At 46.5% G+C, this 13,719-nt stretch overlaps 1 protein-coding gene across 2 annotated transcripts in view; it reads right to left on the minus strand.

Annotated features, from left to right (window-relative positions):
* LOC115083857 (zinc finger protein 271-like) overlaps positions 1-13,719 on the minus strand; it is a 634,158-nt gene that overhangs the window by 108,136 nt on the left and 512,303 nt on the right. The window lies entirely within an intron of this gene.

Raw genomic sequence — 13,719 nt, forward strand, 5'->3', positions numbered from 1 at the left:
TTTTTTATTTTCTCTCTTTCTCTGGTGTCCTTTTTCTTTTCTGTTACATTTCAGTCTTTCCTTCAGAACAGATATTTTAATATCTCCTTATTCTGTTGTCTTTGCTTCTTCCTTCTTTCTCCTTTTCCTGCCTTATTCCCTTTTTCCGTTCCTTCCCCTTTCTCTTTCCATCTTTCTTCCATTCCTTCTGTAGTGGGCGGAGACTGGAGACTTCACCCTGACAGAGGACAACCTGAAACTTCTACCAGCAGGACTTCATGTACCAGAATTCCCCACTTCATAAAGGGTCTATTGTCTGCAATAAAACTTATAGTAGGACAGTGAGAAACTCTCTGTCAGCACGTTATGTCTGATAAGCTTTCACTGCTTGCCTGCCAAGTCTGTAACCTAGATTAGAACAATGAATGCATTATGTGTAGAACAGTATTACTACAGACTCGCAAATTCCTTTCCAGAACTGCAAGTCCCAGCAGCCTCTCCTGTAGAACACAGGAGAAGCCGCACGAAAGTTCCAGACCGCGGGGTCAATAGCCCCTCAGCTGGAATATGCTTGCTCAGCAGTGTGTAGAACGCATGTGTGAAAGATAAGAAATGTGGAATGTATAAGAAGCTACTCCCTGCTAGGGAGGGGGGTGCAGTTTTACTGAGCGATTCAGCTGCATCTGTTATATTTTTGCTGGCAAAAAGAAAAAGAATAAAAACTTTTCCTTTTTCGGATCAAGTGCCTGGAGTCTTCTGTTTGTGCCTGCTCTTTGTAGCCTATTACACTTCTTCCATTCTTCCTATATCATGTCCCTGACTTTCTTCTTTCCCCACCCCCACCCTCACTCCAGGGTCCTCTCCATACCTGGGAACTTTGGAGTTCTGCTCACCCTGAGATTCGGGTCAGTTAGCTGGGGATGTATATAATGGACAGGCCCAGAGGAGATCTTGGAGCACTGGGGACCAGCAGGGCAGGGGAAGAGTTTTCTTTATGTATATAATCAGGGCCACCAAACAAGGCAGCTAAGCACCCACTGATATAATCCTACAACTTTTGTGTCCAATAATCCACTTCTATATGTAAGAAAATTCACTCAATTTTCACAAATAACCAAAATCCCACTTATATTTTTCTGAAGAATGGACGCTTCAAGGTACTCCAGGAGCCTGCTTTCAGTTTATAGAGGATCAGTTTATAGAGAATCTGTTCTGAAGATGGAGAATTTTCCCCAGTGCAGGCACGAGTCAGCTGAAACTGTTGAGTGTCCCATCCGCACTCAGCCCGCGTCCGGGCCTGCTCACCTCACTAAGTCCTCCACGGGTCCCGGTTCGGCCTCCCCAGCTGCAGCCGCAAGCACAGCCAGGCCTCGGCATCCCGCGGTGGCGGTCGCCGGGCCTTCCACCTCCAGTCAGGCCTCACGGCGGGGCTCGGCATCCTCCATGGCGTTGGCCACGTCCCTAGGCAACACACACGGACCGCCCGGCTCCTTAAAGGGCCAGGAGCGGATCCCAACTCTACAGCGCACCCTGATTGAACGCTGTATAAAAGGAAGTGCCTGCCTGCATTTCCTTCCCTTGGCAATCGGGTCAATCACGCTGTGATTTCTAGTTTGCCTCTGCGTTTCCAGTCTTTATTTCAGCCTCGTTCCAGTCCTGTTCCAGCGTCTTTCTGTTCCAGCATCCTCCTGTTCCTTCGTCTCCCCAGATAGTACCTCTCGGACTGTCTTCTCGGTACTGACCTCTGCCTGTTCTTGACTACGTTGATCACCGCCTGGATTTGACCTTTGCCTATTTCCTCGGCCATGCCTGCACGCTGCCTGGAACCGACCTCTGCCTGATCACTGACCATGTCTGCACGCTGCCTGGAACTGACCTCTGCCTGATCACTGACCACGTCTGCATGCTGCCTGGAACTGACCTCTGCTTGACCTCTGACCACGTCTGACTGCTGCCTGGAACCTGACCCCTGCTTTGGCTGACTATCCACGGACTGACTACGGGTATTGACCCCTGCTTTGGCTATCCACAGACTGACCACTGGTATTGACCCCTGCTTTGGCTGACTATCCATGGACTGACTACTGGTATTGACCCCTGCTTTGGCTATCCACAGACTGACCACTGGTATTGACCCCTGCTTTGGCTGACTATGCTACCTTGACTCTGGCCTTGATCCTTGCCATACATTCAGAGACTCTTTCCTGGCCTTCTCTGGTACCCCGGACTTCTAGCCTGAACATCGACCGCCCACCCTTGATCCTGGTGGGCACACCTCTGAACTTTCTCTCTAGGAGACCCTGAGAGGCCCACCTAAGTCCAGGCGGCCCGAGTAACCAAGGGTTCAACCTGAGGGAACCCCGGGTTGCTATTGGTGAAGCTCCAGCTAGCCTCTGTCTCCTCTTGTGCTCCACCTCCTGGTGGCAGACGCTCTCTGGGTCCGACCAGGAAGCCTACCAATCCTGCACTAGGCCAAGGGTCCACCTCCCGGCGCAACAGAAACACTATGGGGCGGATTTTCAGAGCCCTGCTCGCCTAAATCCGCCCAAAACCGGGTGGATTTAGGCGAGCAGGGCCCTGCGCGCCGGTGAGCCTATTTTACATAGGCCTACCGGCGCGCGCAGAGCCCCGGGACTCGCGTAAGTCCCGGGGTTCTCCGAGGGGGGCGTGTCGGGGGCATGTCGGGGGCGGGCCCGGTCGTCGCGGCATTTAGGGGGCGTGTCGGCAGTGTTTTGGGGGCGGGTACGGGGGCGAGGCTACGGCCCGGGGCGGTCCGGGGGCGTGGCCGCACCCTCCGTACCTGCCCCCAGGTCGTGGCCCGGCGCGCAACAGGCCCGCTGGCGCGCGGGGATTTACTTCTCCCTCCGGGAGGCGTAAATCCCCGGAGAAAGGTAAGGGGGGGGTGTAGACAGGGCCGGGCGGGTGGGTTAGGTAGAGGAAGGGAGGGGAAGGTGAGGGGAGGGCGTTAGAGGATTCCCTCCAAGGCCGCTCCGATTTCGGAGCGGCCTTGGAGGGAACGGGGGTAGGCTGCGCGGCTCGGCGTGCGCCGGCTATACAGAATTCATAGCCTTGCGCGCGCCGATCCAGGATTTTAGTGGATACGCGCGGCTCCGCGCGTATCTACTAAAATCCAGCGTACTTTTGCTGGCGCCTGATGCGCCAGCAAAAGTACGCCTATTCGCGTTTTTTGAAAATCTACCCCATGTGTTGGATGCTACTTGAGACATTTTATAAATCGTTAGCCATTATCATCTCAGATCCTCTATAAAAACTTTGACAGCGTGCGCCTGGAGTACCTTGAAACATCCATTCTTCAGAAAAGATAAGTGGGATTTTGGTAATTTGTGAAGATTGAGAAATATGTTCGGTTCACATTGAGTGACTTTTTCTTATTTACATTTACATTTATTGCATTTCTTAATTGCTCAACACAGTACCCGCCTGAGCGATGAACAGAAAAACATACATAATATAATCACATGATAAAAACAATATTCATACATATAGAAGTGGTTTATTGGAGACAAAAGTTATATAAAATGTATATGATTATAATCAGTGAATGCTTAGCTACCTTGATTACGCCATAATAAGATTACTGTCACCCTAGAATATGACACCTTTTATTTTATTTTTTCAAATTATTTTTATTTGCACAACATAAACTGCAACACATATGCCAAAGATGTAAAGTTTTGCATTTTCTCTGCAACCCAAATCCCCCAGAGTTAGGATTAGGCAAAGACTTCCAAATCAGGAATTATGACTCTCTCGTTTTTGTATGAAGAAGTAATCAAAATTTGTAGTTGCACGATTAGATTATAAGTCCAAAAAATAATTGAGAATAAGCAGATGGTAGCCGCTGAAGAAGAGTACAGTGCCAGGCCAGGATGGTAGATATGCAGGCAATGTAGATATGTGCCAGGGAAAGCCACTCTTTCATGAACCAAGAGCCAAAGAGTCTGAATGCACAGTACCAAGAGCCTCACGATATCACGAGACTGGAGGCATAGGGTAGAGTTCCCCTGTGAGGGTCAGGAGGGTCTGTCCCTTTCCCTCTTTCCTACCAGTATCTCTCAATCTTCTCACCAGCCTCTCTCTTATTTCCCCTCATCCTGTCCCCAACAGTGTCTGAATAACATCTCTCTCTCTCCCACCCCCACACTCTGCCCAATGTCTCTCCCTCTCTTTCTCAAGCCCTCCACCATGTCCCAACTGGCTCTCATGTGGCAGCACCAGCTTAACATCCCTCAACCCGCACTCCTCCCCCCCCCCCCCCCCCCACAAAAAACATTCATGGGACTGAGCAGCCCCAACACAAAACCTACACCCCCACCCCTTGTGCTACTTTGCCCTCCTCACCCTCTGCCCAGCACCAATATCCTCCCTCACCTCTTTTCTTTTTCTCCCTGCCCCAACCCCTCTCCTTCTGCCCTCTACTCTTCCCTTACCCTATGCCCAGTACCAGTATCCCACTGCCCCTCATTCCTTTTTCCATCTCCTTTTGCCACTATCCTTCTCATTCTCTCTCCCTTTGCCCCACACCCCTCTACTTGCCCCATCCATCTTTCCATCTTTTCTCTCTATCCCCTTCCTTCTCTGGCTCTCACACACACCTTCAGCCATCCACCCCCATCATCTCTCTATGTTTTCCTCTCTCAAACCTTCCTTCCTCACAATCACTGGCTCTTTCTCTGCCTCCATCATTTATTTTATTTTATTTTCTATACCGATATTCGATTCGAAATATCACACCGGCTTACATACAACGAGTGGTCCGAAGGCAAGCCTTTGGAGACATGGTACATTGTAACATGCTAAATTTTAACAGATTAAAACAGATACTTTAACAGATTACATTATAACCATGGTATAAGTTAACAAATTTATCAGGACACGAAATATAAGGAGCAACTTGCTCTTTTAGGATTAACTATATTCTGATCTGATTTACTATGTACAGCAGGAGGGGAAGGGGACTGGTGTTGGACGGGGGGGGGGAGGGGGCCGGGGCTTAATTTTCTGGGGGGAATGCTTTTCGGAAGAGCCAAGTTTTTAGATTTTTTCGGAAGGATGGTGTCGAGGGGTCCGTTCTGAGGGGAGCTGGGAGGCTGTTCCATATTTGGGGACCTGCTATTGATGCAGCATGTTCTCTTGTGGAGGCTCGATGGACTTCCTTGATGGAGGGCGTGGTAAGTAAAGCTGTGTGAGAAGAGCAGAGGTTCCTTGTGGGGTTGCAGGGGAGCAGTGGGCCTTGTAGCCATCTGGCCTCGTCATTGTGAATGGCTTTGGGGATGAGCATGAGGATCTTATATTGAGATCTGAAAGGGACAGGTAGCTAGTGGAGTTGTTTAAGTATGGGCGAGATGTGCTCCGTTTTTTTGCTGTTTGTTAGTGATCTTGCGGCTGCATTCTGAAGGAGCTGGAGAGGCTTGAGGGTGGCAGCGGGCAGGCCTGTTAGGAGGGAGCTGCAGTAACTTGGGGAAAAGGAGGGATTGTAATACTGTCCGATAATCTGGAGGATGTAGCAGGGGTTGGAGTTTTCTAAGGATTTGTAGTTTGTAGAAATCTTCCTTTATCAGCATGTTGATCTGACATTTAAAGCTTAATTCCTTGTCCAGGGTGACTCCGAGGTCTCTAGCTGTTGAGAGTGTTTTGCATTCAGGCGGTGTTATCTGGATCGTGGGCGGTGTTGTCAGGTTCGTGAGGGGTGTTGTAGTTTTGCCAGAGAGGTGGAGAATTTCCACTTTATTCTGGTTGAGCATGAGTGCCATTTGGGAGAGTTTACCTTTTATGTCCATAAGGTGGGATTCCCATTGGTGTAGTGTACTCTTGATGCTCTCTTTGATGGGAAGCAGAATCTGTACATCATCGGCGTACAGGAAATAAGTAAGGCCTGATTTATCCAGATAGTTACCTAATGGGAGCATATAGATATTGAAGAGGGTAGGGGATAGGGATGATCCTTGTGGGACTCCCTGTGAGAGGGGTATTAGTTCTGAGGTGGTGTTTTCATGAGAAACTTTGTAGTACCTGTTCGAGAGAAATGATTGAAACCATTGGAGGGTAGTGCCATTGATCCTGATTTCTCTAAGTCTGTGGATTAGGATCTCATGGTTAACTGTGTCAAATGCAGCTGTTATATCAAGTAGTATTAGGAGGAAAGAAGTGCCTTTGTCAAAACCTCTTAGTATTGTATCTGTGAGGGTGAGTAGTAGTGATTCAGTGCTGTGATATTTCTTGAGCCCGTGTTGAGCAGGCAAAAGCATACTGTGGTTTTCCAGGAACTCTGAAAGTTGGTGGTTCACTGTTTTTTCGATGATCTTGGCCAGGAAAGGCAAGTTAGAGATGGGTCGGTAGTTGGATAGGATGGTTGGGTCTAGTTGGGGTTTCTTTAGGATCGGTTTTACCACGGCACCTTTAAGGGCATCCGGGAGAACACCTTGTTCAAGGGAAAGGTTGACGATTTCCGTGATAGGCCTTGCTAGGCAGTTTGGGATTAGTTTGAGGGTTTTCGTTGGTATGGGGTCGAGTGGGTGTGCCACTGGGTTTATCTTCCGAACCATGGTTTCCACCTCAGTGGAGGCAATGGTTTCAAATTTCAACCATTTTGGCGTGGTGAGGGAAGGTGGGGTGGGAGGTTCAAGGTTTATTGGCTGGGTTCTTGAACTCAGTTCGGATATTTTGTCTTTAAGGAAATGGGTGAATTTTTGGCTGGATATAGTTGGGGTGCCCTTTTTTAGGGGGTTATTGATGGGCCAAGTTAATTGAGTGACATACTCAAATAGGGCTCTTGAGTTGTATTGGTAGACATGAATTCTTTTAGCGTAGAAGTTCCGTTTGGCTTTGTTGATGTCTGTTGAATATATGTAGCGCTAAGTACTGTATCGGTCGCGTAGTTGGTTTGTAGGGTTTTTTCTCCAGGTTTTTTCAGCTTGCCTTATCAGGCGTTTTATGTTTATTTATTATATATATATATATATATCATATTTCTGACTCTCATTCTGTCTACCTACCCTCATCACTACATCTGACTCTGTTAACCTCCCTATCCCCTTTCAGCACCTCTGGCTCACTGTCACCCTCCTTTCCCCCTCTTCATTACCCGTTGAAATTGTGTAGGGATCCTGCTTGTCCCCTACTAGGATTTAGTTAGGAATTACCATTAGAATATAGAGAGACATAATAATAATCTGGTGGGTGTACTGCTCCCCCTTGTAGAAGCTGGCAATGGATATGTCCCTATGGTTCATAAAGCTCAACCACCATCTTATTGTGTGGATTCCCTGTTTTCTTTTGTAGGGGTAGCATTTCCTGTGCTGTCTTCTGAATTTCCTATTAATTGAATGAATGCCTTCATGGAGTTCTCTATTGGTTAGATGGAAGTTTCTTCCATCTCTCCTAATCCTGTTTACTTGTTTTTAAAATTAACTATTTGAGTTATGAGTACCCACTAACCAGGGAGTCAATTAATTTATTTTCTGCTCTACTATCAAATGAGAGAAGAAATGCAAGTGGGTTATTTTAATGGCACCTGAGATATATGGAACTTTTCCACCAGGGCTGCATCAATAAAGTTGCTGGCAGCACTGGAGTCCAGAAATGCCTTACAGGAAAAATCCCCACTTCCAAAAGCCAACCAGACTAGTAGAATAATTTGTCATAAGCGTGAGAAATGAGTATTACCTAGGGTTGCCTCTCCCAACAACCCTAGGCATGGGAGTTTCCCACCTTCTTGGGACAAGAGGAAGCATTTTGACCTTTGCCTCTGCAGTATAAGCAAAGGTTGTGCAACCTCCACTGGCACTTCTCCTCCTTCACTATCTTAGCTCGCCCTAGCTGTATGGGCTACTCTGTGGATACAGTTCATAAACAGTTCATACCAGCAGCTGGAGAAAGATCTTTCATTTAGATAAAGTATGGAATATGGGAAAACTCCAGGACAGGCAATTCAGTCGCAGTCTCGGAGACCATTGTTTACACCAGTGGTTCTCAACCAGTGTGTCGGGACACATTGGTATATCATCAAGGGCTGAAGTTGTGCCACCAAAAATTTGACATAGCAAGCCATTGTCACAGCTATGGTTGACTGCAATTCATTGCTGCATTCTGGCAGGGTTTTTCGGACAGTGTCAAGACGAACTGGCTGGTCGTAATACCCCTGCCAAACTGGGTGGCTTCATATCTCTGTGTGTGAAGATAGACATCCGCTATCAAGAGAGGTCCAGAGAATGGGAGGCTCCAGATGCGGGATTGCCTCGCTCTCATCTTTCAAAGGCCAATTATGTCTCCTGACATTTCCCCATGTTAGGATGCTTTGAAAAGGTTTTCCCATACAGCTATTATTACTGCACTGTAAAACTACACTGATTAGATTTGTGGAATTATTGCAGAGCCCCAATGATGTGATTTTGGTTTAATTGTTGTTTTTGGACCATCCATGAGCGATCCCGTAGATAGGGGAACACCAGCAGGGTCCATGGCCTGAACAAACTGTTACGGGCTAAGGGGTTGGACCCTGAGGATGCTAACAGCTCAAGGGGGTATACTGAATCATAAGACGTAGATGTGGTTGGGCAAGAAAGGTCAAGGCAGGCAGAGTTTGAGCAGAGATTGAGTTCCATCAAGAATCAGGGTAAGCAGCAGGCAGAAGCAACATCAAGGTCAGGCAAAAGTCAAGGCAGGTGGCAACAGAGGCAGGTGTAGCAGGGTCAACACTAGGAAACAACAACTGGAAGTACTTCTAGTGCAGAAACACAGGGAGGGAACCTTTTGCTCAGGCACTGGGCAACAGGATTGGGTTTCCTTTTATGTTGCAACAGTGTTGACATCATCAGGCCACTCACCAAGAGGCAAGGCTGCAGGGTGTATAAACCTGGTGAGTTACTGCAAGGCCTATTCAGAGCAGATTATCGTGGAGGGGCAGGATGCTGGGAACCGTGCCGGGTGACCCAGCAGATGGCAGGACACTGCGCTGGATCCAGGACCAAAAGCTTCAGAACACTGACGGTGGGGCAGCAGCAGGTGATCAGCACCATTTTGCAAGTACCACTGTGCATCTTTATGCAATTTCCACTATTGATTATTGCCACCCTTTACATATAGGCCTACTTGTTTATTGTTGTAGTTCCAACTATTTTTTATTAGCATAAGACAACATGACTCAGGACGCATGGTTTGTGATGCAATCCCAAGTCGATACAGCAAATACAGCAATTTTAATGAACATTGGAACTCCTCCCCCCTTTTTTTTTATTCAACTTACAATGAACCCTGAACCATGCTGTGTCAACAAGCAGTCCCAAAAAAAAAATCAAAATTCAGAAAGCCCATCGCAATCAGTCATTCAAGATCAAACTCCTGGATTGGTGTGGCAACGGTTGTATGTAAATGTCCCAAATTAAAAAACATTTACGTCGATGGAGAGGAGAAGACCGGGATGCCAAGTTTTCCATCTGCTTCATTCGATGTAAATAGTTCCTCCACATCCAAAACGAGGGTGTGTTCCTTCCTTTCCAGAGGAGCAAAATTAACCGCTTCCCCACCAGACTTGCCTTTTTAATAAGCTGACGAGCCCCCGGTCCCCGAATCAGCAAGGGAGGAATGCAATCAAATAATAGTACGTTCGGAGAGGGAAGAATGGAAACACCCAAAAGGTCAGCAAGGTAGCTTACAATATGACCCCAAAAACATCTAATAGGAGGGCACACCCAGAAGGAATGGGACAAAGTACTAGTAGCCGTACGGCATTTCTCCCACCTTGCCGAGTCCGTTAATTTAGCTTTAAATATAATTTGGGAAGATATATATGCTCTCTGAAGTAATTTGTACTGCATATCCCAATAGTATATATTAAAGGATACATTCGAAATATGTTTAAAACAGGATTGAAGGATAGATGACGTGAGTGTAAACACTAAATTATAAAAAAGTCTAGCCAGAGAATGAGATGATTGTATGTGTTTGAACTGGGGAAACCTCATAAAGTGCCAATAATGGGCTATATGAAGATGCCTCTATGGCTACTTAATCCAACTCCAACTTAGTGGTTGTTGGAGAAAGGTTATAATCATTGGAAAACCCCAGAACCGCAAGATGTTCAATATGTAATTGTAATAACTATCTTGACAGTCCAGTGCAACTGTAGTGGTATACAACACACCGATGTTATACCACTCACGACTCACAGTTCTGACGCAAAGATGCTGTATACAAAGCTTCATGCAATAAGTCTTTTGATCCCGACACTGCAATGTTTCGAGTGGATTCTCTTCATCAGGTAGAAACTTTTAAGCATGGATGGTATCTATATGTCTTGGCTGTGAAAATACACTCAAAGAATGATAGCAAATCTGCTTCTTCATGCAGATGTTGTGCTTACGCTGAAAATGTAGCGATGCTATTTTCTGGGTCAAAGTGCTTCTTCCTCTCTCGGAATGCGCGATTGTGATCAGTTCATATCGCTGCTATGGCACTGACCATAGGGCAAGTTGCCGAGTTTCAATTCGCAGGGAATGTATATAATGCTGCATTTTCAAGTAAGAAAACATATGGGACATTCGGAGACCATAAAGTTCGTTTAATCTTTGAAATGTAAGGAGCACCACTTCCCTGTCAAGAACATGGCCCAGCTGGGTAATGCCTAGCTCCACCCAAAAACAAAAGAACGCGGATTGAGAACCCGGGGTGAACTTAGGTTTTCCCCGCAGAGGCAAAAGATAAGCGCAAAATTCCCATCTGTTTAGTTAGGTGTGCCCATGCCTGCCTTAGCGGGTCAATTAATACATTGTATTGGAGGGCTGCTGGTAGGTCAGCAAAGGGCACCTCTATAACAAACCGCAAGTCCAGAGGGGCCACCATTGCTTGATCGGCAGAAATGTTTATATAAAAGGAGGTAACCCAGGAGCCACTCCTGTACAATATGCAAATTACTAGCAAAGTTGTAAAGAGCTAGATCAGGAACCCCCATACCCCCCAACCCCATCTTTCTTTCAGTCACTTCAGGGGGATACGTGACTTTTTGCCCCGCCAAAGAAAAAGGTGAAGAGCTTTGTCCAAAACTAAAAGATCTTTATGTTTAATATTGAAGGGCAAGCTCTGAAGAACAGAGAGCCATTTAGGGAGAATAATCATTTTAAATAGATTAATGCGCCCCCTCCCCCCCCCCCAAGGAGAGTGACAAATCCCACCAGGCATTCATCTTATCGTGGGAGAATTGTAACAAGGGGGAGATAGTTAAAGCATACAAGGAGGACAGGTCAGTGGAAAGGTGAACCCCAAGATATCAGATAGCGCCCTCTGCCCAATGTAAGAGAAGGATTCCCCCCATCCCTCTTTGAGAGTGGCAGGGAAACCTAGGACTTCAGATTTATCCCAATTTACCCGAAGGCCTGAGAAGGCACCAAAGTCCCGAAAGATTGTTAATAGGGATGGCAACAACTGCTTGGGATTGGTTAGGAACACTAAAATATCATCAGCGAAGGCAGCGTATTTAAACAAGGCCCCCTGAAGCCTTACCCCTTTCGCCTCTTTAGTAGATTGAATACATAGGAGAAGGGGTTCAAGAATCCAGAGAAAAAGAAGGGGGGGGGGGAAAGGGGGCATCCTTACCTAGTCCCCCTACTGACCGAAAATATGGCTGACTGCGAACCATTGGCGATAATAGAGGCAGTCGGACCAGAATAAAGCAGCTGGAGTTCATAAAAAAAAAGGGCCATCCAAACCCATACGACGTAAAAGATGGAATAAGTACCCCCACTCTACCCGATCAAACACTTTTTCAGCATCAAAACTTACTACCAAACAGGGGTCCTCCACTCTTATTACATAGTGCCATAGCGATCAATACCGGTCAGCCAAAATTTTTGCCAGCAATTTTTGATCAAAATTCAATAACAAAATGGGGCAATATGACGCTGGGGAAAGAGTACCCTTACCCAGTTTGGGAATAAGCGTTATATGAACAGAATTAATGTGATCAGGGTAAGTGCCTGACTGAATCAAGGCATTGAATGTTAGGGCTAGGGGGTCTCTCGGTAAATCCCCTAGACTCTTCTGGAATTCTGCAGTGAACCCATCTGGACCTGGGGCCTTAAAACAGCGTGCTCAGCGAATGGCTACCTTAACCTCCTACTCAGTAACTGGACAATTCGGCCAAGAGCACTGCTCCAAAGTCAAGCGGGGAAGGTCAACCTGGGAGAAAAACTGATCACACTTATCCTGGTCCCATCCTTTAGAGGAGTAGAGATTTGAATAAAATTCCCTAAAACTGTTCAAAATTGTGGGGATATCATTAACTACTCGGCCCTTGGAGGAGCGTAAAGCCATAATGTATCGAGGGCTACATGCTGTTTTAACCAAATTAGCCATCATCTTGCCCGCTTTATTTCTAAATTGAAACAACTTATATTGATAGTACATTAAACTCTTTTTGGCACATTGGTGAATAAGAGAGTTCAGAGCCGTTTGGACTGACATGAATAGCTCCCTATTAGAGCGAGTGTTAGATTGCATAAGAGCTTTTTTGGCTCGACGAAACTGATCACTCAAAGACAGATGACGTTTGTCCAACATCATCTTCTGCCGGTGGGCTAAATAGGAAATAATATTCCCACGGATCATTGCTGTCACAGTATATCAGAACAAGACAGAATCATTCAATGCATGCTGTTCAAAAGGGAATAGTCATTCCACTTAGAACAAAGAAAACCATGAAAATGAGTATTATCAGCTAAAAAATAAGGGAAGCGCCAAACCTAGAAAGGCTGGGTGAGTGAAGGCCATGTAAGCGGCTGAAGAGTGGAGAGACCTTTGCGCCACCGCCAGAGGCCAGGCCGGCGGGGCCGAAGAGCATAGAGAGTCTGTGCACTGCCGGAGGCGGCTGGAGAGACGTTGCACGCTGCTGGAAGTCAGGCCGGCGGCGGCTGATAAGCGGAGGCCAGGCTTATTGGGCCAAACAATGAGAAGCGGCTCCATGTGAGCTTGTGTAGTAGAATGGCTGCCTGGGTGCATGAGTGGCAACTTTGTGTGTGTGGTACAATGGGTGCATGAGTGAAAGCTTTGTGTGTGTGTGTGTGTGTGTGGTAGAATGGATGCCTGGGTGCATGAGTGGCAGCTTTGTGTGTATGTGGTAGAATGGGAGCAAGAGCATTTTTGTGTAATTGAGAGCTTGTATTTAAGTGAGAGAGCATGTGTGTAATTGAGAGAGAGACTAGTCAGAGGTGATGTGTTTCTGTGAGAGAGAGTCAGACTTGTCAGGAAGATGACTGGTGTGTGTGTGAGAGACAGAGACTGGTTAGGGAGGTGTCTGGTGTGTGTGTGAGGAAGAGATACTAGTTAGGGAGGTTACTGGTCTGTGAGGCAGAGACTGGTTGTGGGCCCTAAGGAAGAGGACTGTGAGGACAGAGCTTCAGCAGCCACTGCTGCTTCTAGGGAGTGCTATTCGCCTGCAAGGGAAAGGAGTAGGACAGTTGCTGGAGAGAGTAAGTAAAGGTGGCTTTTTAAGTTTATTTTTCTTGATTGACTGCCATTTTAATTATTGGGTATTGTGTGATGTGTCTACTGTTTTGAAATATTTTATTGATATTTGGACAATTTTAAATAATTTTTATGAGTTTTTAATTGTTGGATGTTATTCTATTCATCAGCTGTTTTATAACATTTATTAGTATAGTTTTACAATTATTTCTAAGTGGATGTTGAAGAATAGGCCGAGCAGATAACCAAGAATTCCCAGATGCC

The sequence above is a fragment of the Rhinatrema bivittatum genome, chromosome 2 (genome assembly GCF_901001135.1).
Source record: "Rhinatrema bivittatum chromosome 2, aRhiBiv1.1, whole genome shotgun sequence".
Classification (NCBI taxonomy): Eukaryota; Metazoa; Chordata; class Amphibia; order Gymnophiona; family Rhinatrematidae; genus Rhinatrema; species Rhinatrema bivittatum.